Here is a 26,871-nt window from a genome sequence, read left to right as displayed (position 1 = left end):
TTATTTATTTACATGTCTGCTCTTGTGCAGATGAAAGGAACCCCATTTCAAACTATTAAAAAAAAGTGTATAACCAATAATGGATATTAACTGAACAATTATATTGTGTAGCCCTCTGTGACATTAAAGAGCATTTCTCTCAAAACTGTGATTCCTAAAAGATGTGTAAGGAGATGTGGTCAACACTGTCATTTTTGTCTAAAATCCTAAATTAAATCAGGAATGAGCAAAGTCAGCTATACCATACTAATACTGTTGATGGATTTAAACAATATTGGAATCACCATGACTACAATCATAAACTGTAAACTCCATCGGCCTCATATAATATTAATTTGGGTTCACATGTTACATTTAATTAGGTTTTCGAGTCATAAACGGAGGAAAAACGAAATTGTTACTGTGTATACATACCACTTTAATGAAGAATAATTCAATTTTTGTCAACTCCGTAAACAGAAATCTGATGGTGCTGACGTTTAACGTAAACTCATTCAGAGTGCTGAAAGATCCGATAGCATGTTTTTATTGGGGATTTTAAAATTAATAATTTTCCATATAGTATATATGGGGGGCACCAACAACACTCAATTGCCTTAATTAAACATCATTTCTGACTTGTGGAATTTCTCAGATTAGGGTAGAGAACTAGTTCGCTCTTGCATCTTTAATCGCAACAGTGAAATTGATCATCAGATTCCTCATTATTTCATAAAATACTGGAAGTTTGCAGGCCTTCTATTTACGTTCAGCCTTTCTAAGTTCACTTTTTAAGGCACAAGTGTGGTCATTTAACCAGGGTGAGACTCATGGCAGACAGTTTAATCTTGGTTTTAACTGGTGTCACTGAGTCTAAAGTAGCCTCACGTACAGTGCCTTCGGGAAGTATTCAGACCCCTTGATGTTACAGCCTTATTCTAAAATGGATTAAAAAAAAGAATCCTCAGCAATCTACACACAATACCCCAAAATGACAAAGTGAAAAGATTTTTGCAAATGTATAAAATGAAATATATTTACATAAGTATTCAGATCCTTTGTTATGAGACTCGAAATTGAGCTCAGGTGCATCCTGTTTCCATTGACCATCCTTGAGATGTTTATACAACTTGATTGGAGTTCACCTGTGGTAAATTAAATTGATTGGACATGATTTGGAAAGGCACTCACCTGTCTATATAAAGGTCCCATAGTTGACAGTGCATGTCAGTGTAAAAACCAAGCCATGAGGTCAAAGGAATTGTCCGTAGAGCTCAGAGACAGGATTGTGTCGAGGCACAGATCTGGGGAAAGGTACCAAAACATTTCTGAAGCATTGAAGGTCCCCAAGAACACAGTGGCCTCCATCATTCTTAAACTGAATAAGTTTGGAACCACCAAGACTCTTCCTAGAGCAGGCCGCCCGGCCAATCTGAGCAATCGGGGGAGAAGGGCCTTGGTCGGGGAGGTGACCAAGAACCTGATAGTCACTCTGACAGAGCTCCAGAGTTACTCTGTGGAGACAGGAGAAGCTTCTAGAAGGATAACCATCTCTGCAGCACTCTACCAATCAGGCCTTTATGGTAGTGACCAGACGGAAGCCACTCCTCAGTAAACAGCACATGACAGCCCACCTAGAGTTTGTCAAAAGGCACCTAAAGACTCTCAGACCATGAGAAACAAGATTAACTCTTTGGCCTGAATGCCAAGTGTCTCGTCTGGAGGAAACCTGGCACCATCCTTACAGTGAAGCATTATGGGGGCAGCATCATGCTGTGGGGATGTTTTTCAGGGGCAGGAACTGGGAGACTAGTCAGGATCGAGGCATAGCAGAACGGATCAAAGTACAGAGAGATCCTTGATGAAAACCTGCTCCAGAGCACTCAGGACTTCAGACTGGGGCGAAGGTTCACCTTCCAACAGGACAATGACCCTAAGTACACAGCCAAGACAACGCACAAGTGGCTTCGGGACAAGTCTCTGAATGTCCTTGAGTGGCCCAGCCAGAGCCCGGACTTGAACCCGATCTAACATATCTGGAGAGACCTGAAAATAGCTGTGCAGCAACGCTCCCCATCAAACCTGACAGAGCTTAAGGATCTGCAGAGAAGAATGGGATAAACTCCCCAAATACAGGTGTGCCAAGCTTGTAGCATCATACCCAAGAAGACTTGAGGCTGTAATCGCTGCCAAAGATGCTTCAACAAAGTACTGAGTAAAGGGTTTGAAGACTTACATTGGCAAGAAAAAGTATGTGAACCCTTTGGAATTACCTGTATTTCTGCATAAATTGGTCAGGAAATTTGATCTGATCTTCATCTAAGTCACAACAGACAAATAGTCTGCTTAAACTAAAAACAAACCATTATACACTTTCATTCTTTATGAACACACTGTGTAAACATTCACAGTGCAGGGTGGGGAAAGTATGTGAACCCTTGGTTTTAATAACAGGTTGACCCTCCTTTGGCAGAAATAACCTCAACCAAACGTTTTCTGTAGTTGCAGATCAGACCTGCACAACGGTCAGGAGGAATTTTGGACCATTCCTCTTTACAAAACTGCTTCAGTTCAGCAATATTCTTGGGATGTCTGGTGTGAACCGCTCTCTTGAGGTCATGCCACAGCATCTCAAATTCGGGTTGAGGTCAGGACTCTTGAGGCGCATTTTCTTCTGATGAAGCCATTCTGTTGTTGATTTACTTCTGTGTTTTGGGTCATTGTCCTGTTGCATCACACATCTTCTGTTGAGTTTCAAATTGGTGGACTGATAGCCTTACATTCTCCTGAAAAATGTTTATCAAGACATTTTGTCGTCGATGATAGCAAGCTGTCCAGGCCCTGAGGCAGAAAAGAAGCTACAAACCATGACTTTTTTTCTCCACACTTAGTGTTGTGTGTTCTTTCCAAACAACTCAACTTAAGTTTCATCTGTCCACAGAATATTTTGCCAATAGCGCTGTGGAACATCCAGATGCTCTTTTGCAAACTTCAGACGTGCAGCAATGTTTTTTTTGGACAGCAGTGGCTTCTTCTGTGGTGTCCTCCCATGAACACCATTCTTGTTTAGTGTTTTACATATCGTACACTCGTCAACAGAGATGGTAGCATGTTCCAGAGATTTCTATAAGTGTTTAGCTGACACTAAGATACTTTTTAACCTCATTGAGTATTCTGCGCTGTGCTCTTGCAGTCATCTTTGCAGGACGGCCACTCCTAGGGTGAGTAGTAACTGTGCCGAACTTTCTCAATTGTCTTTATAGACAATTTGTCTTACTGTGGACTGATGAACATCAAGGCTTTTAGAGATACTTTTGTAACCCTTTCCAGCTTTATGCAAGTCAACAATTCTTAATCTTGGGTCTTCTGAGATCTCTGGTTCACATCAGGCAATGCTTTGTGTGAATAGCAAACTCAAATTGTGTGTTTTTTTTATAGGGCAGGGCAGCTCTAACCAACATCACCAATCTTGTCTCATTGATTGGACTCCAGGTTAGCTGACTTCTGACGCCAATTAGCTTTTGGAGAAATCATTAGCCTCGGGGTTCAAATACTTTTTCCAACCTACACAGTGAATGTTTAAATGATGTATTTTTCTTGTCCATGTTGAATACAATAATTTGTGTGTTATTAGTTTAAGCAGACTGTGTTTGTTGTTGTGACTAATTTTATGACCAATTTCTGCAGAGATCCAGATAATTCCAAAGGGTTCACATACTTTTTCTTGCCACTGTATGTAAATGTGATATTTCAGTTTTTTTTTGTTTTGATAAATTAGCAAACATTTATAAAAAACAGTTTTTCCTTTGTCATTATAGGGTATTGTGTGTGTAGATTGACGAGGGGGTAAAAACTGTTTAAATGCATTTTAGAATGAGGCTGTAACCTAACGAAACGTGGAACAAGTCAAGAGGGTCTTTATACTTTCCGAAGGCACTCTGTCATTGAAAATGTTCAGCAAATGATTGGAGTGATGACAGACCGGATATAATTGGATTGGTAGGTGCTCTAGCAATTGTTTCGTTAATGAAGCGACAGCAAGTGTGGATAGACATTTTTTAAAGAGGATAAAGCATTTTTTTTAAACAACAGGTTCCCAAATGAGGAAACTTCTCCACATGACACAGGGCTACATACTTTATATACTTGAGCCCGCGAACAAAAGGGATAAAGCTTGGAACGTCAATGGTAGCAGAAATATCTTATGACTTGAGCTACTTCTGCAGTGTAGGACAAAGCCCTGGTAGCGGTGAGGATTTGAATGTCATCGTGATAGAGGTTGCTGTAACGTTGCATTGCTCCTAGACATCTTTTCAGAGTGCGAACACGCACGGAAACTGCACAGCGGGAAGTCCTCTCCTGAATTTCTTTTATATTTTATACTACCCCTTTTCTAGCCCAATTTCGTGGTATCAAATTGTTAGTAGTTACTAGTTACTATCAGTGTGCCATTGATTTGGTAAACAATAGAGCAAACTGTGGCGGTACTTTGCCCAGCTTGTGCTGACTATTCATATAACGTAGGAGGTCAAAGGTCATTCAAGGCCAAAGTTCTGGTTCTTTCCTGGTCCAGTGGAGGAAGAACTTGAGAAGTTTCCTCGAACCACAGATCTAGGATCAGATTATCCTAACCCCAATCCAAACCCTTAATCTATTGGGGACAGAAGAATATCTGACTCTGGACCAGCGGTTATTAAGGGCAATTCAACTTCGGAGTGAGGGGTTACAGGGCTTGGGGTCGCTATGCATTTATCTCCCTTCTCCACCTTGAAGCAGCCACAGTGCAGACTTGCAGGATGGCAAAAATAATCCATCTGGTGAGCGTCCATACGAGCCTGTAGGTATAGGAAGGACATGGGACTAGTAAGGGACATGGTTTACAAGCACTGGCTTGTTTTAACCTACTTACAGTAACAAGACCAACACATTCCACATAGGCTATGTGGAGCTTCAGTCACCATGACTACCCATTCTCATGTCTGAGCAAGAAGTGTTCAAGCCAAAAGTGAGGCCAGCAGGCTCATGCCAAGGTGAGTCATCTGTGTGTGTGTGTGTGTGTGTGTGTGTGTGTATATGACACAGTATCACAAACAAACTGAATAACATTGCAACACACTTTGCTTCTGGTATGTCTTCTCTCTCCTTTTGCTCTCTAATTTAATTCAATCCTCGTGCTGTTGATTTGCTGAAGATGGCAGTGATGTCCTGCTATGGGCCATGTAACCGTGCGGAATGTGACTGGGGTGTCTGTCTGTCTGGCTGGGAGGAGTGACAAGAGGCACCGAGGTTGGGACGAGGGCAACGATTTACCATGGCTCTGTTTGGCTCTCCTTGGCTCTGGTTGGCTCTGGTTGGCTCTCCTTGGCTCTGGTTGGCTCTCCTTGGCCCTGGTTGGCTCTCCTTGGCCCTGGTTGGCTCTCCTTGGCCCTGGTTGGCTCTGGTTGGCTCTCCTTGGCTCTCCTTGGCTCTGGTTGGCTCTCCTTGGCTCTCCTTGGCTGTGGCTGGCTCTCCTTGGCTGTGGCTGGCTCTCCTTGGCTGTGGCTGGCTCTCCTTGGCTGTGGTTGGGACCTACTGGGGATAGAGTGTTAGTATGGAAGCCTGAATGTACTCAAAACATTTTCTGTCCATCAACATGACAAAATAGGAGTGTCACCACACACACACACACACACAAACATACCCCAAAACCTTCCCCTGGTTTGACATAGAGATAAAGTGGTGGTAGCCATCCTTCCTGTAAAGTGATACAACATACAGATGATACAAGACCTCATCCTCTGCCGTCAGGTTAATCATAGTGACATGGAGAATCCCCACCGATCTATCATCCCTGATTTTAAAAAAACGCCTTTCCCTCTTGAAACTTTGTGTCAGCCAGCAGCTCACACGATACATGTTCCTTGCCCCTGCCTGCACCATTCTTTAGTATGATGCTTAGAGACTTGGTCATAATGGCAGATGGTTACTGTGTCGCCTCAGCCTGAGCCTATACTGTCAGGGCAGAGGTCCTAATGGACAAAGAATAGGAAGTCAAATAATTAGTACCAGACTATATGTAGCATCTTTTATATATGTCATTTCCTGTTTACGTTCAGAGCCAGGGCTGGGGTGGCACCTTGCAGGCACATTCTTTAAGTGGCCCCTCTCTTGCCGGTGGAAAATGTGTATTTTTCAGATAGCTGATTAGAGACTAATTTACCAATATTTAAAAAAATGTCGTTGACATGGGTAAATTGAGTGACTATCAGTGACTGGTTTAAGAGGAAATCTGCTGATGCGCTACCAAATTTCACCGTGTGTATTCTACTATTCTAACTGTCAACAGCGAGTTGAGACCCAGGCCGGCCCTGATCAGAAGGACCTACAGCGCTTTTACAGCACCAACAGCTTGTCGTGATTGTATTGTAACCAACAATTCCTCTGACTTGTTATATAAAACTCGTGTTTTATATATTGTATGAATACTCGTAACTTTACATTAAATACACAAATACATGTTCGAAATGAGTTTTTATATTAGCATATAGATATATCTTGCAAGAGCAAGACGGAATATGCACTGAAATCAGTGTCTGTCAGATGCTGTTTAAGATGAGGGAGGACAATTTATTTTCATGAGTCATGGCCTTATTTCTATTACAGCATATTGGATGACTGTCATTCATTTCCATTCACTCAGTTCAATGTAACATCAATAGGTTTAGGTTACTACATGATACTCAAATTCAAGTATGTTTATCCCTGTTTTTTTCTATTTAATTGGCGGAATGAATGATCAAATGTAAACACAGCCAAGTTGTATTCCTTCTCGCATCGTTGTCACCATATTATCTAAAGTAATGTCATAGTCAGCATAGCTAATAGAACTAACTCGCTAGTAAACCCACTACAATCATGCAGTAACATTAGTGTTCAGTCAGTAAGCAGTTACACCGGCGGGCCCCGGTGGCAATAAATTAGTAAAACTAAAAGCTTACCTTGACTTGGAAGAGTTCCAGTGTTGTGTTGGATTGTCAGAGCCAGCTAGCTAACATAGCATCCCTCTGTTATAGCCAGCTAGCTAACATAGCATCCCTCTGTTATAGCCAGCTAGCTAACATTATAGCCAGCTAGCTAACATAGCATCCCTCTGTCAGAGCCAGCTATCCCTCTGTTATAGCCAGCTAAACATAGCATCCCCTCTGCTAACATAGCATCCCTCTGACCCAGCTAGCTAACATAGCATCCCTCTGTTATAGCCAGCTAGCTAACATAGCATCCCTCTAACATAGCATCCCTCTGTCAGAGCCAGCTAGCTAACATAGCATCCCGGTTATAGCCAGCTAGCTACCATAGCATCCCTCTGTTATAGCCAGCTAGCTAACATAGCATCCCCCTGTTTGAGCAGGGTGTTTTAGTAGGCTAAACTAGCTAGTTGCATTTGCTAGCTAAGTAAGTGAAACTGAAGGGGGGAAAATTACATCTCTTTCTATCTCTTGCTTTTCTTTAATTTTGGAAGAAATTAATTTGTTCAAAACTGTTAACTACTGATTTTCTCTCTCTTTGAGTCAACTACCCACCACATTTTATGCACTGTAGTGCTAGCTAGCTGTAGCTTATGCTTTCAGTACTAAATTCATTCTCTGTTCCTTTGATTGGCTGGACAACATGTCAGCTCACGCTGCTCGAGCTCTGATATGTTGGAGGACATCCTCTGGAAGTTGTCATAATTACTGTGTAAGTCTATGGAAGGGGGGTGAGAACCATTAGCCTCCTAGGTTTTGTATTGAAGTCAATGTACCCAGAAGAGGATGGAAGCTAGCTGTCCCCCAGCTACACCATGGTGCTACCCTACTGAGTGCTGCTGAGGCTACTGTAACCGATGTGAAATGGCTAGCTAGTTAGCGGTGGTGCGCGCTAATAGCGTTTCGATCAGTGACTTCACTCACTCTGAGACCTTGAAGTAGTTGTTTTTTGTGGCGCGATGGGTAACGATGCTTCGTGGGTGACTGTCTGTGTGCAGAGGGTCCCTGGTTCGAGCCCGGGTAGGGGCGAGGGGACGGATGAAAGCTATACTGTTACACTACTGTAGACCTTCTTTGCAAAATAGTGTGTTTTAATCAATTATTTGGTGACGTGATTATATTTAGGATAGTTTTATCTTAAATGTTTTACAATTTTTATGAAATTCACTGAAGTGGTCCTTCCTCCTCTGAGGAGGCTCCACTGACTGAAATGATCCAAACCATCTTCATCCATTTTTGTTCCGTTGCTAAACAACAGGGATGTTTAATGCCAAAACTAAATTAAACTGCAATTCAGCAGTACCTCTCAGAGGTGACTAAGGTCAGAAAGAGTCACAGAGAGGGCACTGCTTTAACACTACGGTCTTGTTTAACCAGATAAAAGGTCATTCAGGAGGCTCTAGAAGGTGCATCTTTATAACCCTTGTTTGAATTCGGCAATTCACACCGACTGGCATGTTAGGCGTTCATGTTAATACTATAACATATGGGGTTACTAGTGTGAGCTCCCTGAGATTCCAATATGACATGCAGCATCTCCATGAGCTCTGTGATGTAATGGACTCTACAGCTCTCTCTCGCTCTCTCATTGGCTGCCCCCTGGTGGAGAGATTCTACAATGTTATACCCCCTTATGACAGATGCAATTTAATGGGATCAGTTACATGAATCAAAGGTACCTTAAAAAAAAAACAATTAGAGGCCTTCATATCACTTATGTAAGTAGATGCATTTATTTGCCACTTCTCAGTATACCAAAAGGTACTTGCATACCTATCCTGCGGTCAATTTAACATCATGAACATTTGGTTTTAAGTGGTTCCAAACGTCTTCCATTTAAGAATGATGGAGGCCACTGTGTTCTTGGGCACCTTCAAAGATGTATAATTTATTTTGGTGCTGTTCCCCAGATCTGCACCTCGACACAATCCTTTCAAGAGCTCTACGGACATTTCCTTCCACTTCATAGTAAATGTCAGAGCAAAAACGAAGCTCCCAACTGTGGTACCTTGAAATAGACAGGCGTGTGCCTTTTCAAATGTGTTTTATTGAACTCCTGTCCAATTCATTGAATTTACCACAGGTGGACTACAATCAAGTTGTAGAAACATCAAGGATGATCAATGTAAACAGGATGCATCTAAGCTCAATTTCGAGTCTCACAGCAAAGGGTCTGACTACTTATGTACATAAGGTACGTTTTTAAAATGTTTAATACATTTGCAAACATTTCTAAAAACCTGTTTTTGCTTTGTCATTATGGGGTATTGTGTGTAGATCGGTGAGGGAAAATAATAATTTAATCCATTTTAGAATAAGGCTGTAACGTAACAAAATGGGTAAAAAGTCAAGGGGTCTGAATACTTTCTGGATGCACAATACACTGTATTTACCTCAACAGAATATAATGTATAGCTCAACACTACATTCAGTTGTGTCCAACGATGTAGCCCAGGATTATGTTGGAATAGGAGATATTACCCTGCTGAAATAAATATTTTTATTCAATGACAAACCTAACAAAATGACACAGTAGGCTATACAGTTCTGACATAATTCAGCACTTTTACTTAGATCTACTCAGAGGCACGGATACAATTTAAAAAGGGCTACCCCCTCCACTACGTGCGCCCACAAGTGACTTCCTACTGGAGTCTGTGACGTGTATCCACTAAGCTGGGACAGAAGCAGTACCACCACACGCGGGCGGATACACTGCTTCTCCCTCAGAATGAGCAGAGGCTCACTCCTCAAAGATTGTTACCATTTACAGAGAGAGGAGAAAAAAAAGAAGAGAGAAAGCGATTCGAACAAGTTTATTCTCCTTTGACAACGGTATCCACCTCGAGATACATTCTCTCGTCACTTGAACCAGAATGGTGGAACATATGCTGCTTACACGTCCTATACAGTTACCCAGAAGCCTTAGCTTTGTGTCCTCTTAAGGTTTTTTTTACACTACTAACAACGTGATATTTCATATCAGACTCAAAGATTTGATCTTTGGGGAGCTAGAAACCTTAAAATAATAAAACATGTTAAATTAACTTAAAATCATATTAGTAACATAACCCATTCTCCAACTGGCTCCTCTAAAATCCTTTCTGTGAAATCTCCACCAGAGTCCAAGCAGAGGTCTTCAAAAACTTTGTCCATGTCGCGTTTCCCATGGGTTAGGAAAAAACACAAACACACCTGCAAATGTCTTGACATATAACCCCTACCCCTCCTTAAAATCACAAGACTCCAGTCCTGAAAGGTCACAGAGTCCAGTATAACGTAACTATTAAGGACAGACAGAAACTACGACTGACTAGACACAACATTGTCTAACCGATGGTCGACTCAACAAAAACAGAGACACTAATTGAGACATACTGTTGAAATATACAATGTTCTGGCTACAAAATACTGCACAGCTACAAACAAAAAGTTCAAAATAAAATGCGGAGGTATATATACACAGGAGTTAGGGATTGGTTCCTTCCTTTGTCCCAATAGTTTCATATATCTGGTGTCAGTTGCCTATAGAAGTAGCCTTCATGTGCCCTAGAAATCACAGATGCCATTTCCTCCACTGTTAATATGCAGCCTACAAGGAAGTAATTTTGTAACTAGGAACCTGCATACTGCTCGTTGGTATCACTGCTCTCTTTATTAAGCTTTACGTATCGTCCTCAAGGCCTTCGTCAGAGCTCTCTTATTTCCCCTCATCTTATTCAACTGTTACCATGCACCTGCTACAAAGACAGCTCAGATGTGAGAGTGCCTTTTCAATTTTGTAACCAGAAACTCAACTTTTTTAGCTAATAATTTGTGTTCAAATGTGTGTAAATCTGTGTTTCCAAATCAAAATAATTAAGTGGTTATAATGCATTATAATGTATTTACAAATTAAAGTGATCTTGCCCCGCCCTAAAAGCACCTTTGTCTGTTAACGCGTGCACTGTGGCTGACATTGACAAACAGACTTTCACATCAGTCTATTTGGCACGCTTCTTCCTATACAAAGTCAAAATGATTCATCGGGGTCAGCTGACATGAAACCTAGAGAATAAGCATACAAATAATAGGAGAACAAAGCCTGACATTGAACAGTGTGATCAGCCGATTTCTATGGACCCCACATGCTATGGCCCCCACATGCTGCTATGGCCCCCACATCCTATGGCCCCCACATCCTATGGCCCCCCACATCCTATGGGCCCCCACATCCTATGGACCCCCCCCACATCCTATGGCCCCACCCCCCCCACATCCTATGGCCCCCACATCCTATGGACCCCACATCCCTATAGACCCCCACATCCTATGGACCCCACATCCTATGGACCCCCCCCACATCCTATGGACCCCCACCCCCCCCACATCCTATGGACCCCACATCCCCCACATCCTATGGACCCCACATCCTATGACCCCACATCCTATGGACCCCCACCCCCTATCCTATGGACCCCCACATCCTATGGACCCCACATCCTATGGACCTCCTATGGACACATCCTATGGCATCCTATAGACCCCCACATCCTATGGACCCCCCCCCACATCCTATGGACCTCCACATCCTATGGACCCTATGGCCCCCCACATCCTATGGCCCCCACATCCTATGGCCCCCATCCTACATCCTATGGCCCCCCTACATCCTATGGCCCCCACATCCTCCTATGACCCCCACATCCTATGGACCCCCCTATGGCCCCCACATCCTATGGCCCCCCACATCCTATGGCCCCCACATCCTATGGCCCCCACATCCTATGGCCCCCACATCCTATGGCCCCCACATCCTATGGACCCCCACATCCTATGGACCCCACATCCTATGGCCCCCACATCCTATGGACCCCACATCTGTCCTATATGATTGCTCTAAGAGACAGCATGTTTTCAGTAACCCCCCCTCATCTCCAGAGAGAAAAACAGTGATGGTTCAGAGCTACTTCATAATGACACTTCCCGTCTATTCTATTCCAGTACAGAATTTTGGTTTGGTGTCCTGCGATAGACGAGTGATACTCACAAATCCCAACCCTGTGAATGTAGTGGTCACTGTATTACAAAGAAAGGGAGGAAAATACCTAATCAGGTTGTACACAACTGAATGCATTCAACTTCAAATGTGTCTTCTGCATTTAACCCAACCCCTGTGATAGCATCCCCAGCCTAAAGACGTCTATTAGCAGAGCTAAACTATGCAGTGAACAGAAAATACTGCAGTACTGTAAATCGAAAAGACGGAGCAAAATGCTGTGTGTTGACGATGTCCCTAATGACACCTAAAACGGACAAAACAGTGGTTCTGTCATGCCAAATAGTGTGCCCCTCTAAACCATTAGCGTCCGTTGCTATATCTATTTGGCCGGGGGGCACACTATTTGGCAAGATGGCTCCAACAACAACCTTTTGTTTCTGATTGAGGGTCGAAGACAATTGACCAATTATTTTAGTTGATGATTCGGTCAGATTGAGCTGTAGTGTCAAACCAGCTCATGATTTGTCCTGTACGTTGATGCATAGATCTAAAGGGCTCTGGTAGGGGAAGTACCCCAGTTGTCCTAGACTTGTTACGCTGTGGAACAGCACGTGAATTTAAACCAGCACTCCTGAACATAGGATCTTTACAACAAAAAAGTCATTTCCATACCCTGCACCCTTGAATACAATTTCCAATAAATCGCAACTTTGTGAATCTTTATATAAATATGCGTAATGCGGTGTACTGTGTGTAACATACAGTCAACAAGGGCTAAATACAATAGTATATAGTATGGCTATCTTCCCAATGCAACGGCTGTAATTGGGGGGCTTTGACCAATGCTACAGAGCCAATACCACAGGGTCCATTTAGGAGACCTCCCAGGCAAGGTGAACCACCTTCAGTGTCTCAGGGCTTAGTGAGATGTCTGCAAGGTCACCACATCAACAGAATCTATTGCACAGACAAATCCTTGGCCTATCCCATGCCAAAGCCCCCACCACACACACATACACCCAATGTGACCCCACCGTTAATAATCAAGCGACAACAGAGCTCAGGAAAGCTATAGCAACAACTTGATGTGTGGGACAGATTTGAAATAAAAGTAAGCTTTGTTTTGGACTTGCCACCTCCATCCACTCTAGGATACTGCAACGATTCACCGAAGCATGATATTCCAAGGCAAAATGTTTCTATTTGGTTCATACCGATATTAGATGGACCAGGAAATATTCATCTATTTCAGGGTTCATAGGAGATGTATTTCTGAGCTGAGAGATACCTTAGAGGCAGCCGGGTGACATCAATTTGAATCAAAATGAGGACAAACTAAATGATGATTCCTACATAGTGCATTACACATGACTAGGGTCCATGGTACACAATTACCATGAACATACATGACAACTCAACACACACACACACAGAGTGAGGAGAGAATAAGAAAATCTGAACAATAAACATCAACACGTGTCAAATTAAAAAGTTAAAGTGTATGAATGCTGTATCCTCCAGTCGCTCGGCGTGATAGGCAGGCCCCAGGACACCTGTGCTCTCCACGAATCAGGGCGATTGCCATCACATCACACAACCCTGACTGGTCGTCCCTTCCGAGGTCAAGAAGTCCTCTGTCCAATACCATGCCCACCCCTCCGACAATCCCACAGCAACCCAAAGGATTATTTCTCCCTAAAATGCCATCTATTGCCGTGGCCATTTCGTGGGAATGAGTGTTTAAGAGTAGATAGTGATGACCTCGCGGCCGCCCCCGCGGACCAGGAGGACCCGGTTGAGACCCTCAAGCAGAACCTCCAGGAACTCCATGTCTGAGACGCCAGGGGTCAAGGAAGAAACCAGTCACATTACATGACTGGTTTGGCAGATGACTGGATGGCTTTTAAACATCTTCGAAATGTGGGTGTGGCTATGATCTGTAAATTGAAAGCAGACCACTACCTGAAATCTACTTCACAAAATTTAAATCATCCATCCAAATTTTGGCAAGTTGTGAAAGGTTTGGAGTGCAGAAAAGATACATAGCTTCCTAATTGTTGGTCGACACACAGATTGTAACTGAGAGAACCTCCATTCTGAAAGCCTTGAACCAGCATTTTTTTTAGATGAAGGCAGTTTATTTGAAAAGGTCAAAGGTATAATTGGTTCTCCTTTTCATCCTTCTCTGTTTCAGAAGTGTGTAATTGATTTTTAAAAATCCCCTGTCCCTGATGAACTAGACCCCTGCCTCCTACACCTAGCTGCAGACATCATTGCTTAACCTTACACTTGATGTTAAGGAAATCCCCAAGTTATGGAAATCTGCTTTTGTACTGCCTCTCCTGAAAAGGTGGAGATCCTTCACTACTTGACAACTATCGACCCATATCAAAATTGTCTGTACTGTCAAAGGTACTGGAGTCCTTAGTTAGTAGGCAGCTGAAGACTTACTTCCAAGAAAACAACATCTTAAATGGAATGCAATCAGGTTTTAGGTCTGTCCACAGCACTGTTTCAGCAACATTGAAGGTTTTAAATGACAGCTTTTGACACTATGGACCATGCTGTGTTAGTATAAAGGTTAAAATGTTGTGAAATGAGTCTATAGAGGTGTGTGCAGGTGTTCCACAAGGTTCTATTTTGGGCCCACTGTTGTTCATTTTGTACATCAACAAGATTTGGGGATCTTGTTGAAACAGAGGATGTTCATTTTTATGTAGATGATGCTGTTCTTTATTCAAGTAGTAGTAGTTTATTTTAGCTTTTGAAAATGCCCAAAGAGCATTTAACATCATACAACAGAATCTGTATGATTAAAAGCTGATTCTAAATTCAGGTAAAACCAAATGCATGGTATTTTCTAAATGCCAGGCATGTTACAAATCATGTCATTGCTACTTTGGCTGGACATACTATAGAGCAAGATAAAAGTGTACAAATATTTGGGTGTGTGGGTTGATGATAAGCTGAGCTTCACAGTGCATGTAGAGAACTTGATAAGGGAGCTCAAGCTGAAAATAGGATTCTATTACCGGCATTGTTTTTCTTTGATGCCAGGAAGGAGCAGGTATGATGTACATCACTGTCGGTTTTAGATTTGAGTGATGTTATATATATATATATGCAGGCCTCAGCCACGACCCTGAGAGCACTTGATTCAGTGTATCATGCAGCCCTCAGGTTCATTACAAATCAGAAACGTCTTACACATCATTGTGATGTCAACAGGGCTGTTGGCTGGTCGTCATTGACCTTGCGTAGGCTTAAACACTGGTATACACTGGTTTCTAAGGCCATATTGGGTAAAATGCCATTTTATCTCTGTTCTTTTTTAGTCAGTTCAGTAAATAAATATCAATTACGGTCCCATTCTGATTTGCTTCTAACAGTACCAAGAACTAGAACAGGTCATGGTAGAAATAGTTTTAGTTACTTAGCTCCGTGGTCCTGGAATTCTCTCCTGAACATTTTAAAATGTGATGATCTAGTTTCGTTGGTGGAGTTTAAACACTTGATTGATGTATATATCATAGAAGAGTGTAATTGTTTTTAGGCCAGCTGTTTTTTGCTGCATTGCTTGCTGTTTGGGGTTTTAGGCTGGGTTTCTGTACAGCACTTTGAGATATCAGCTGATGTACGAAGGGCTATATAAATACATTTGATTAGATTTTTAGTCAAGATATTTGTGTTTTTAATATAATATGTAATTGCTGTACTGTATGTGTGTTTATAGTTTTATGTAATGTTGTGTTAGTGTATGTAGGTTGTTTTGTCTGAAACGTTGTTCCCCCTGCTGCTATTGGACCAGGTCTCTCTTGGAAAAGAGATGTTACCTCAATGAGAAAAAACCTGTATAAATAAAAGGTTCAATTAAAAAATGACAAACATTTAAAAATGACAGGGGTGGATACAGGTCACGTGACTGGCAAGAGGAAAGCTTCACCTGTAAAGCTATTAGTTCTATGTATTAAAATATTTTATTTCACCTTTATTTAACCAGGTAGGCTAGTTGAGAACACCTTTATTTAACCAGGTAGGCTAGTTGAGAACACCTTTATTTAACCAGGTAGGCTAGTTGAGAACACCTTTATTTAACCAGGTAGGCTAGTTGAGAACACCTTTATTTAACCAGGTAGGCTAGTTGAGAACACCTTTATTTAACCAGGTAGGCTAGTTGAGAACAAGTTCTCATTTACAACTGTGACCTGGCCAAGATAAAGCATAGCAGTTCCACACGTACAGTTCGGGATACAACTCAACTATTAACGACTAAACAACCTCTGCAAAGAGATCATCCTCAACCTTGTCAGATCGCCGATGACGATGCATTTGAAGTTAACTGGGTAAACATGTCCAACTAAGCAATGCACAATTCTACTGACATAAATAGTGAAAGTTGAATAAAACTGACATTGGTCTTTAAAAAAAGGATACAGTTCTCGTCACCCCTCTGTTCTTGGGCGGCCCCGGCATGTTGAGCAGGACCAGGTGGGCTCCTTGTGACCGGTTTACCACCACCTCATTCAGCTTGACCGCAGTGTGCATCCGGCGCACGTTGGACTGGTTCCTATACCACACAATGGTGACAGTGAAGAGAGCAGGCTGAACACACCTCAACCCTGAACTTCGACCCTGACTTTTCCCAATATTGACATTGAATCCTTGCTAGAAATACGATGCTCAGCTCCAACGTTGACCGGTGATCCTCCGTGTATGTCATCAATGTATAAAACACGGTCTAAAATTAGGACTCAACCAACAACAGCTCATCTAAAAGTCTGTCATTGTTCTCACTTGACACTAAATATTGGTAAGAAAATGCGATTTGTCAAAATCAAAGCACTCGGTGATGATTGGTAAAACACTTCTTGATAATATATTGAGCAAATAGTTTGTATGGTGAGATTGGTAGCCTTTAACACAAAGAGATGAGAACACGAAGCAGGACCGCTGGGTGGCTATGATGGCGAAGCCTTAGGCGTTATCATTACACTCTGAATTAGAGATCAGGATGGTAGTCGAAGCAGCATCACACTTCACATTGCAGCCGTGGCAGGAGGGGTCTGGTGTACTGACTGACACAATGGGTAAGTCTGTGGGTATGAAATATTCACAATTCTGATTGGTTGACAGCCATGGTATATCAGACCGTATACCACGGGTATGACAAAAAAAAATGTATTTTTACTGCTCTAATTACATTGGTAACCAGCTTATAATGGCAATAAGGCACCTCAGGGGTTTGTGATATATGATCAATATACCACGGCTAAGGGCTGTCCAGGCACTCTGCGATGCATCGTGACTAAGAAAAGCCCTGAGCCTTGGTATATTGGGCATATACCACACCTTGGAACTTATTGCTTCAGTATAATACTGTGTTGTATACACAGCACTCCAGTATTCAACTTGTTCTTTAATTGACCAGTTCAATATGATATGATATTGGGTGATATATTGGAAAGCCCTTCTTGAGTTAGAGCGAACAGCAAAGTAAATCAAATAAAATGCAGAGCATGATATGAACGGCTTGAAGCTGAATAAACACATCACTAATACAACGAGGCACTTCCAAAAACCTGCTGTTTTCCATCCAGTTGAGATTTGCCAGTGTAAGGACAATATCAGACTGATTGTAATGACCAATTGAAATGGATTTTGATCCCCTAATAGCCTTTGGATCTGGTCTCTATACTAGACAACAAGGCATTAACAGTATTGTTTGCTATGACTAAGGTCTATGTATGGAAAGCGCAATTTTTGGTTGCACCCGCTACATAACATGATGCAATCACATGCAAATGAACTCTAGGGAGGTCCTCCCAGGTTAACTCTAGGGAGGTCCTCCCAGGTTAACTCTAGGGAGGTCCTCCCAGGTTAACTCTAGGGAGGTCCTCCCAGGTTAACTCTAGGGAGGTCCTCCCAGGTTAACTCTAGGGAGGTCCTCCCAGGTTAACTCTAGGGAGGTCCTCCCAGGTTAACTCTAGGGAGGTCCTCCCAGGTTAACTCTAGGGAGGTCCTCCCAGGTTAACTCTAGGGAGGTCCTCCCAGGTTAACTCTAGGGAGGTCCTCCCAGGTTAACTCTAGGGAGGTCCTCCCAGGTTAACTCTAGGGAGGTCCTCCCAGGTTAACTCTAGGGAGGTCCTCCCAGGTTAACTCTAGGGAGGTCCTCCCAGGTTAACTCTAGGGAGGTCCTCCCAGGTTAACTCTAGGGAGGTCCTCCCAGGTTAACTCTAGGGAGGTCCTCCCAGGTTAACTCTAGGGAGGTCCTCCCAGGTTAACTCTAGGGAGGTCCTCCCAGGTTAACTCTAGGGAGGTCCTCCCAGGTTAACTCTAGGGAGGTCCTCCCAGGTTAACTCTAGGGAGGTCCTCCCAGGTTAACTCTAGGGAGGTCCTCCCAGGTTAACTCTAGGGAGGTCCTCCCAGGTTAACTCTAGGGAGGTCCTCCCAGGTTAACTCTAGGGAGGTCCTTCCAGTTTACGAGACAAATGTTGGGAGGAATGGGATATGGCTGGGAGGTAAACAAGATGAAAGACACAGAAATTGACTAATGTTACAGAGCAACAGGCATACACACATGCACACAGCCTATGGCAAAATGAAATGTGACTTACAGACTCTCCCACTCTCTAGAAGGAGGAAAACGAGACAAAACAACAAACAGGCTTAGACACTTTCCAGACACCCCTGGTGTATCTACTGTAGCACAGTTAAACACAGACACCCCTGGTGTATCTACTGTAGCATAGCTAAACACAGACACCCCTGGTGTATCTACTGTAGCACAGTTAAAAAGACACCCCTTATTTATCTACTGTAGCACAGCTAAACACAGACACCCCTGGTGTATCTACTGTAGCACAGCTAAACACAGACACCCCTGGTGTATCTACTGTAGCACAGTTAAACACAGACACCCCTGGTGTATCTACTGTAGCACAGCTAAACACAGACACCCCTGGTGTATCTACTGTAGCACAGCTAAACACAGACACCCCTGGTGTATCTACTGTAGCACAGCTAAACACAGACACCCCTGGTGTATCTACTGTAGCACAGCTAAACATAGACACCCCTGGTGTATCTACTGTAGCACAGCTAAACACAGACACCCCTGCTGAATCTACTGTAGCACAGTTAAACACAGACACCCCTGCTGAATCTACTGTAGCACAGTTAAACACAGTGCTTCAACTAATTTTAGCGGGATGGTTCCAGTCAGATGTTTTCACAGCTCAAATGTACTGTAGTCAAGAGGCGGGGAAAACTATCGGACAAAGTAACTCTCTCTTTTAAATGTATGTTCTCCATTATTAGCCTCTGTGGGTCAGGTCCAGTATAGTGTCGTAATAATGTTGGGGCTTGTTTGATTTTAGGCTGTGTATTCAACTAGACGTTCTATCTGCCCTTTGAGATGGTGGGTTCAGAGAGACAAAGACATGATGGTCATTAGTCCAAACGGTGCATGTGATGCTCTGCGTGGTGGAGCCATGCATTGGATGTGTCCACACACAGTTACACAGTCAACATGCCAACGCAGCCTGAACACACACCATGCAGAACGTGTAACCATTTTTAAAAAAAGGGGTTCTACAGATGGTCCTATAACAGTACAACAGAGATACTTGCTGAAGAGTCATTGGCTACTGCATTTTGGATCTGGAAGGATGAAGGATAAGAGGTTCGTAGTGGTTGACTTACGGCTTCATGTTGAAGAGGTCGCGCACACCCATGTTGACCTCGGAGCGGTTGCGGTTGCGCTCGGAGAGGAACTTATCCTTGGTCCACGTCATGTGGACTCGGTCAGGGCCGGTGTCGGGCTTGTCATTGAGCGCGGAATGGGACGCCGTGTTTCTGTCGTGGATCAGCTGGGCCTGAAGGAGATGGAAATGATGAGAGACAGAGACACACCGACAGACAGACAGAGGCAGAGAGACAGAGACAGACCGAGAGAGAGAGAGACAGACCGAGAGAGAGAGAGAGAGACAGACTCACCGAGCGACAGACAGAGACCGAGAGACAGAGACATACAGTGGGGAGAACAAGTATTTGATACACTGACGATTTTGCAGGTTTCCCTACTTACAAAGCATGTAGAGGTCTGTAATTTGTATCATAGGTACACTTCAACTGTGAGAGACGGAATCTAAAACAAAAATCCAGAAAATCACATTGTATGATTTTTAAGTAATTAATTTGCATTTTATTGCATGGCATAAGTATTTGATCACCTACCAACCAGTAAGAATTCCGGCTCTCACAGACCTGTTAGTTTTTCTTTAAGAAGCCCTCCTGTTCTCCACTCATTACCTGTATTAACTGCACATGTTTGAACTCGTTACCTGTATAAAAGACACCTGTCCACACACTCAATCAAACAGACTCCAACCTCTCCACAATGGCCAAGACCAGAGAGCTGTGTAAGGACATCAGGGATAAAATTGTAGACCTGCACAAGGCTGGGATGGGCTACAGGACAATAGGCAAGCAGCTTGGTGCTAGAAGGCAACAACTATTGGCGCAATTATTAGAAAATGGAAGAAGTTCAAGATGACGGTCAATCACCCTCGGTCTGGGGCTCCATGCAAAATCTCACCTCGTGGGGCATCAATGATCATGAGGAAGCCCAGAACTACATGGCAGGACCTGGTCAATGACCTGAAGAGAGCTGGGACTACAGTCTCAAAGAAAACCATTAGTAACACACTCCGCCGTCATGGATTAAAATCCTGCAGCGCACGCAAGGTCCCCCTGCTCAAGCCAGCGCATGTCCAGGCCCGTCTGAAGTTTGCCAATGACCATCTGGATGATCCAGAGGAGGAATGGGAGAAGGTCATGTGGGCTGATGAGACAAAAATAGAGCTTTTTGGTCTAAACTCCACTCGCCGTGTTTGGAGGAAGAAGAAGGATGAGTACAACCCCAAAAACATCATCCCAACCGTGAAGCATGGAGGTGGAAACATCATTCTTTGGGGATGCTTTTCTGCAAAGGGGACAGGACGACTGCACCGTATTGAGGGAAGGATGGATGGGGCCATGTATCGCGAGATCTTGGCCAACAACCTCCTTGATCTGTAAGAGCATTGAAGATGGGTCATGGCTGGGTCTTCCAGCATGACAACGATCTGAAACACACAGCCAGGGCAACTAAGGAGTGGCTCCGTAAGAAGCATCTCAAGGTCCTGGAGTGGCCTAGCCAGTCTCCAGACCTGAACCCAATAGACAATCTTTGCAGGGAGCTGAAAGTCCATATTGCCCAGCGGCAGCCCTGAAACCTGAAGGATCTGGAGGTCTGTAGTATGGAGGAGTGGGCCAAAATCCCTGCTGCAGTGTGTGCAAACCTGGTCAAGAACTACAGGAAACGTATGATCTCTGTAATTGCAAACAAAGGTTTCTGTACCAAATATTAAGCTCTGCTTTTCTGATGTATCAAATACAAATATGTATCAAATATGAGAGAGAGACAGAGAGTGAACAAAAAGCCAAAGACAGTGACAGAGAGACAAAGAGAGAGAGAGACAGAAGAAGAGCGAGACAGAGGAAGAGAGAGATATTTCCAGAATGGGAGAGACTAAACTATAGAGTCCCACAAACCTGGTAGTCAGAAAGACCCCACTCATGCAGTCAGCTCACATAGCAAAAACACATGTTACTTCACAATAAACATGAATGACATGGAAAGTACACAGGGTTACAGTCATACGCAAAGTGTTCTTTACACAGGCCAATAGCCCGTTGGTAAGGAGTGAGAGAACATGCTAGTTGGAGCTATGACACTGAGACAGGGTGAAGATCCATGGGGAATGAACCAGGTGGAGGGGGGGATAAACCAAAGAAGGATGACACCACAGTGCACTTGATGACGCATGCTGAAAGAGGTGAGTCCATGATGTCCATAGGCTCACTACGGTGAGTAACCTACACAGCCACAGTCACTATCTGCCATCGTGGGTCTATCCGGGGGGGGCGACTTTAACTGGACATTTTGACTAGACTTTATCTTACTTCCGGTCCTTGACTTCTAGCAGCTGTGGCTGTGTAAGCGTGGTCTCTGGGGGTTGGTGATGCTGGTCTCTGGTGGTTGATGACTGGGGGGGTAATGGTGATGCTGGTCTCTGGTGGTTGGTGACTGGGGGTAATGGTGATGCTGGTCTCTGGGGGTTGGTGACTGGGGGTAATGGTGATGCTGGTCTCTGGGGATTGGTGACTGGGGGTAATGGTGATGCTGGTCTCTGGGGATTGGTGACTGGGGGTAATGGTGATGGTGGTCTCTGGTGGTTGGTGACTGAGGGGGGTAATGGTGATGCTGGTCTCTGGGGGTTGGTGACTGGGGGTAATGGTGATGCTGGTCTCTGGGGTTGGTGACTGGGGGGTAATGGTGATGCTGGTCTCTGGGGGTTGGTGACTGGGGGGTAATGGTGATGCTGGTCTCTGGTGGTTGGTGACTGGGGGTATAGGTAATGCTCATCTCTGGTGGTTGGTGACTGGGGGGTATAGGTAATGCTCGTCTCTGGTGGTTGGTGATTGGTAGTAATGGTGATGCTGGTCTCTGCGGTGGTAGGGGCCTGCAGTCACAGGGGTGTTGGTTACAGATGAGGGGGTGTTGGGGTTACAGATGAGGGGGTGTTGGGGTTACAGATGAGGGGGTGTTGGGGTTACAGATGAGGGGTGTTGGGGTTACAGATAAGAGGGTGTTGGGGTTACAGATGAGGGGGTGTTGGCTACCTCGTCCTCCTGTGTGCCCTCCAGCTGTCGACTGGGGTCAGATTCGGAGCCCGAGGCTCCGGTCTGGTTCTTCCTCCGGATGGAGCTACGAGACGTGTCGGTGATACTCTGAATCTGAGGACCGTGCCGCCCCGCATCAGCAGCCAGACAGTACAGGGGGCCAAAGGTCATACAACGAACAGTAGGGGTAAGGGAGGGGCGAGGAGAGCTCTGATACCCACAATCCAATGACATATCTAGGTTGTGTTTATACAACCTCCCATAGATAAAACCCTGGATATCTAACCTCATTGGTGATGTCCATCCAGGGACCAACAACAGCTCAAATGTGACCCAAGTCAGAAATGAACCCACATTCCAATGGCATTATGCACATTTTTGTCTCATCAAGTCTGACTTGCAAGTCACAATAAGAACATTCAAGAAAGAAACATGAAACCACATAACACGAGCACTGCAATTAAAATCCTTCAAGATAAAAGTCCTAAAGGAATATAACATTAATTTTCTGATGAAGGTGTTGAAAATCAGTAACAGATTATATTTCTTTGTAGAAAAAAAATACCTACACTGACATGGGTAACGTACCAAATGCCCCTATTTAGTGCACTCCTTTTGACCAGAGCCTATAGGTCCTGGTTAAGAGTAGTGCCCTATAAAAGGAATAGGGTGCCATTTGGTACGGTAACTTAAAAGGCCAACTGTTGTAGTGAGTGTGCCCTGCAGACAGGGGGCGGCGTTACCTCTCTCTCCCTCTCCGTCCGCGACAGCTGCATCTGTTTCAGCATCTGAGAGCGCTGCTCCATCACCAGGGTCTTCTCATAGGTGAAGGCTGAGATGTCGCTGTCGTGCTGATCACACACATTATTATATAGGGTGTCAGTTACCAATGGTTCTATAGGGACGTGTCAGTTACCAATGGTTCTATAGGGACGTGTCAGTTACGAATGGTTCTATAGGGACATGTCAGTTACGAATGGTTCTATAGGGACATGTCAGTTAAGAATGGTTCTATAGGGACATGTCAGTTAAGAATGGTTCTATAGGGACATGTCAGTTAAGAATGGTTCTATAGGGACATGTCAGTTAAGAATGGTTCTATAGGGACATGTCAGTTAAGAATGGTTCTATAGGGACATGTCAGTTAAGAATGGTTCTATAGGGACATGTCAGTTAAGAATGGTTCTATAGGGACATGTCAGTTAAGAATGGTTCTATAGGGACATGTCACTTAAGAATGGTTCTATAGGGACATGTCACTTAAGAATGGTTCTATAGGGACATGTCACTTAAGAATGGTTCTATAGGGACATGTCACTTAAGAATGGTTCTATAGGGACATGTCACTTAAGAATGGTTCTATAGGGACATGTCACTTAAGAATGGTTCTATAGGGACATGTCACTTAAGAATGGTTCTATAGGGACATGTCACTTAAGAATGGTTCTATAGGGACATGTCACTTAAGAATGGTTCTATAGGGACATGTCACTTAAGAATGGTTCTATAGGGACATGTCACTTAAGAATGGTTCTATAGGGACATGTCACTTAAGAATGGTTCTATAGGGACATGTCACTTAAGAATGGTTCTATAGGGACATGTCACTTAAGAATGGTTCTATAGGGACATGTCACTTAAGAATGGTTCTATAGGGACATGTCACTTAAGAATGGTTCTATAGGGACATGTCACTTAAGAATGGTTCTATAGGGACATGTCACTTAAGAATGGTTCTATAGGGACATGTCACTTAAGAATGGTTCTATAGGGACATGTCACTTAAGAATGGTTCTATAGGGACATGTCACTTAAGAATGGTTCTATAGGGACATGTCAGTTACGAATGGTTCTATAGGGACATGTCAGTTACGAATGGTTCTATAGGGACATGGCAGTTAAGAATGGTTCTATAGGGACATGGCAGTTAAGAATGGTTCTATAGGGACATGTCAGTTAAGAATGGTTCTATAGGGACATGTCAGTTATGCATGCTTCTATTGGGACATGTCAGTTATGCATGCTTCTATTGGGACATGTCAGTTATGCATGCTTCTATTGGGACATGTCAGTTATGCATGCTTCTATAGGGACATGTCAGTTATGCATGGTTCTATAGGGACAGGTCAGTTATTAATGGAACATGTCCATTATTATTGGTTCTTTAGGGACATGTCAGCTATTACCGGGCGTGTCAGCTATTACCGGGCGTGTCAGCCATTACCGGTTCTATAGGGACATGTCAGTTATTACCCGGGCGTGTCAGCTATTACCGGGGCGTGTCAGCTATTACCGGGGCGTGTCAGCTATTACCGGGGCGTGTCAGCTATTACCGGGGGCGTGTCAGCTATTACCGGGGGCGTGTCAGCTATTACCGGGGGCGTGTCAGTTATTACTGGGGCAGGTCAGTTATTAACGGGGCAGGTCAGTTATTAACTGGGGCAGGTCAGTTATTAACTGGGGCAGGTCAGTTATTAACTGGGGCAGGTCAGTTATTAACTGGGGCGTGTTAGTTATTAATGGGACATGTCAGTGCCCCAGAGGTGTACAGGTAAGCTCACCATCTCCACCACCTCCACCTCAGCGTCCAGACGGAGGTGGTAGAGGAACATCTGCAGGTCCTTCTTCATCTGAATACTGTTGTCATCCATATTAGCCACCGTGAAGATACGCATCTTACACTTCCTCCAGACCTGGAGAGAGAGAGAATGAAGATAGAGCGTGAGAAGAGAGCGAAGAGAGAGCGAAGAGAGAGCGAAGAGAGAGCGAAGAGAGAGAGCGAATAGAGAGAGCGAATAGAGAGAGCGAATAGAGAGAGCGAATAGAGAGAGCGAATAGAGAGAGCGAAGAGAGAGCGAGGAGAGAGCGTGGAGAGAGCGTGGAGAGAGCGTGGAGAGAGCGTGGAGAGAGCGTGGAGAGAGCGTGGAGAGAGCGTGGAGAGAGCGTGGAGAGAGCGTGGAGAGAGCGTGGAGAGAGTGGAGAGAGCGTGGAGAGAGCGTGGAGAGAGCGTGGAGAGAGCGTGGAGAGAGCGAGGAGAGAGCGAGGAGAGAGCGAGGAGAGAGCGAGGGGAGAGCGAGGAGAGAGCGAGGAGAGAGCGAGGGGAGAGCGAGGGGAGAGCGAAGAGAGAGCGAAGAGAGAGCTGATCGTCGTTGCCAGGCACGCCGGTTCCAGTATCTCAGAAACCGCCGGCCTCCTGGGCTTTTCACGCACGACAGTGTCTAGGGTTTACAGAGAATGGTGCAACAAACACAAAACCTCCAGTCAGCGCCAGTCCTGTGGGTGAAAACAGATTGTTGATGAGAGGTCGAAGGAGAACGGCAAGAAACAGACAAATATTGGCGCAGTACAACAGTGGTGTAAAAAAACAGCATCTCGGAACTAAGTAGCCCATCCTTGTCGCGGATGGGCTACTTACAGCAGACAACCACACCGGGTTCCACTTCTATCAGCTAAAAACAAGAAGAAGTGGCTCTAGTGGGCAAGCCATCACCAGTACTGGACAAGGAGGAGGGGTGGAAAAACATTGCCTGGTCCGACGACTCCTGGTTCCTGTTGTGTCGTGCTGATGGCAGAGTCAGGAAGTAGCATAAGCAGCATGAGTCCATGGACTCATCCTGCCTTGTGTCAACAGTACAGGCTGGTAGTCGTGGAGTAATGATGAGGGGAATGTTGTCCTGGCACATGTTACGACCCTTGATACCAATTGATCAACGTTTGAACGCCACACCTTGTAGAATTCACGCCCTGAAAAATTAAGGCTGTTCTGGAGGCAAAAGGGGGTCAGACACAGATACTAGATGGACGTACCTAATAAACTGGCCAGGGTGTGTTTTGTTTTTGTATTACAACCTGGTGAAATGCTAACAGTAGATACCTTGTGCTGGCGGAGGAGGAAGGGTAGCAGCATGAGCAGTCCTCCGTCGTGGACGATCCACCACACGTCTATGGTGCCCTCGCCCAAGCGATCCGTGTTGGTGGGGAAGCTGTCCACGTTCTTGGCCACCAGTAATGCCTGATTTGCCGCCGTGGTCTCCCTCACAGTTTCTGTGGAGAGGACAGAGAGAGAAAGGTGGTTAAAAACGTACACACAAACACACGCGCCCCCATCTCAGTAATGTTATTATAGAGGATTGTGCATCATGTTCATTTAAAAAACACATGGGAGAAAAAAAACAGAAAAAA

At 44.3% G+C, this 26,871-nt stretch overlaps 1 protein-coding gene and 1 pseudogene across 1 annotated transcript in view; both read right to left on the bottom strand.

Moving 5' to 3' along the window:
• Nucleotides 1-6,431, bottom strand: part of LOC118361797 (glucose-fructose oxidoreductase domain-containing protein 1-like) — a 45,166-nt gene extending 38,735 nt beyond the window's left edge. The window contains exon 1 of the mRNA XM_052483939.1: nt 5,290-6,431. The gene's annotated coding sequence lies outside the window, so the exon portion shown is untranslated. The remainder of the gene's footprint in view (nt 1-5,289) is intronic.
• A 5,685-nt stretch (nt 6,432-12,116) lies between these two features.
• LOC118361208 (solute carrier family 12 member 7-like) overlaps nt 12,117-26,871 on the bottom strand; it is an 83,112-nt pseudogene continuing 68,357 nt past the window's right edge.

Source organism: Oncorhynchus keta, chromosome 28 (assembly GCF_023373465.1).
Source record: "Oncorhynchus keta strain PuntledgeMale-10-30-2019 chromosome 28, Oket_V2, whole genome shotgun sequence".
Classification (NCBI taxonomy): domain Eukaryota; kingdom Metazoa; phylum Chordata; class Actinopteri; order Salmoniformes; family Salmonidae; genus Oncorhynchus; species Oncorhynchus keta.
Note: the sequence above shows the minus strand (reverse complement) of the source record. Positions and strands in the feature narration are given on the sequence as shown.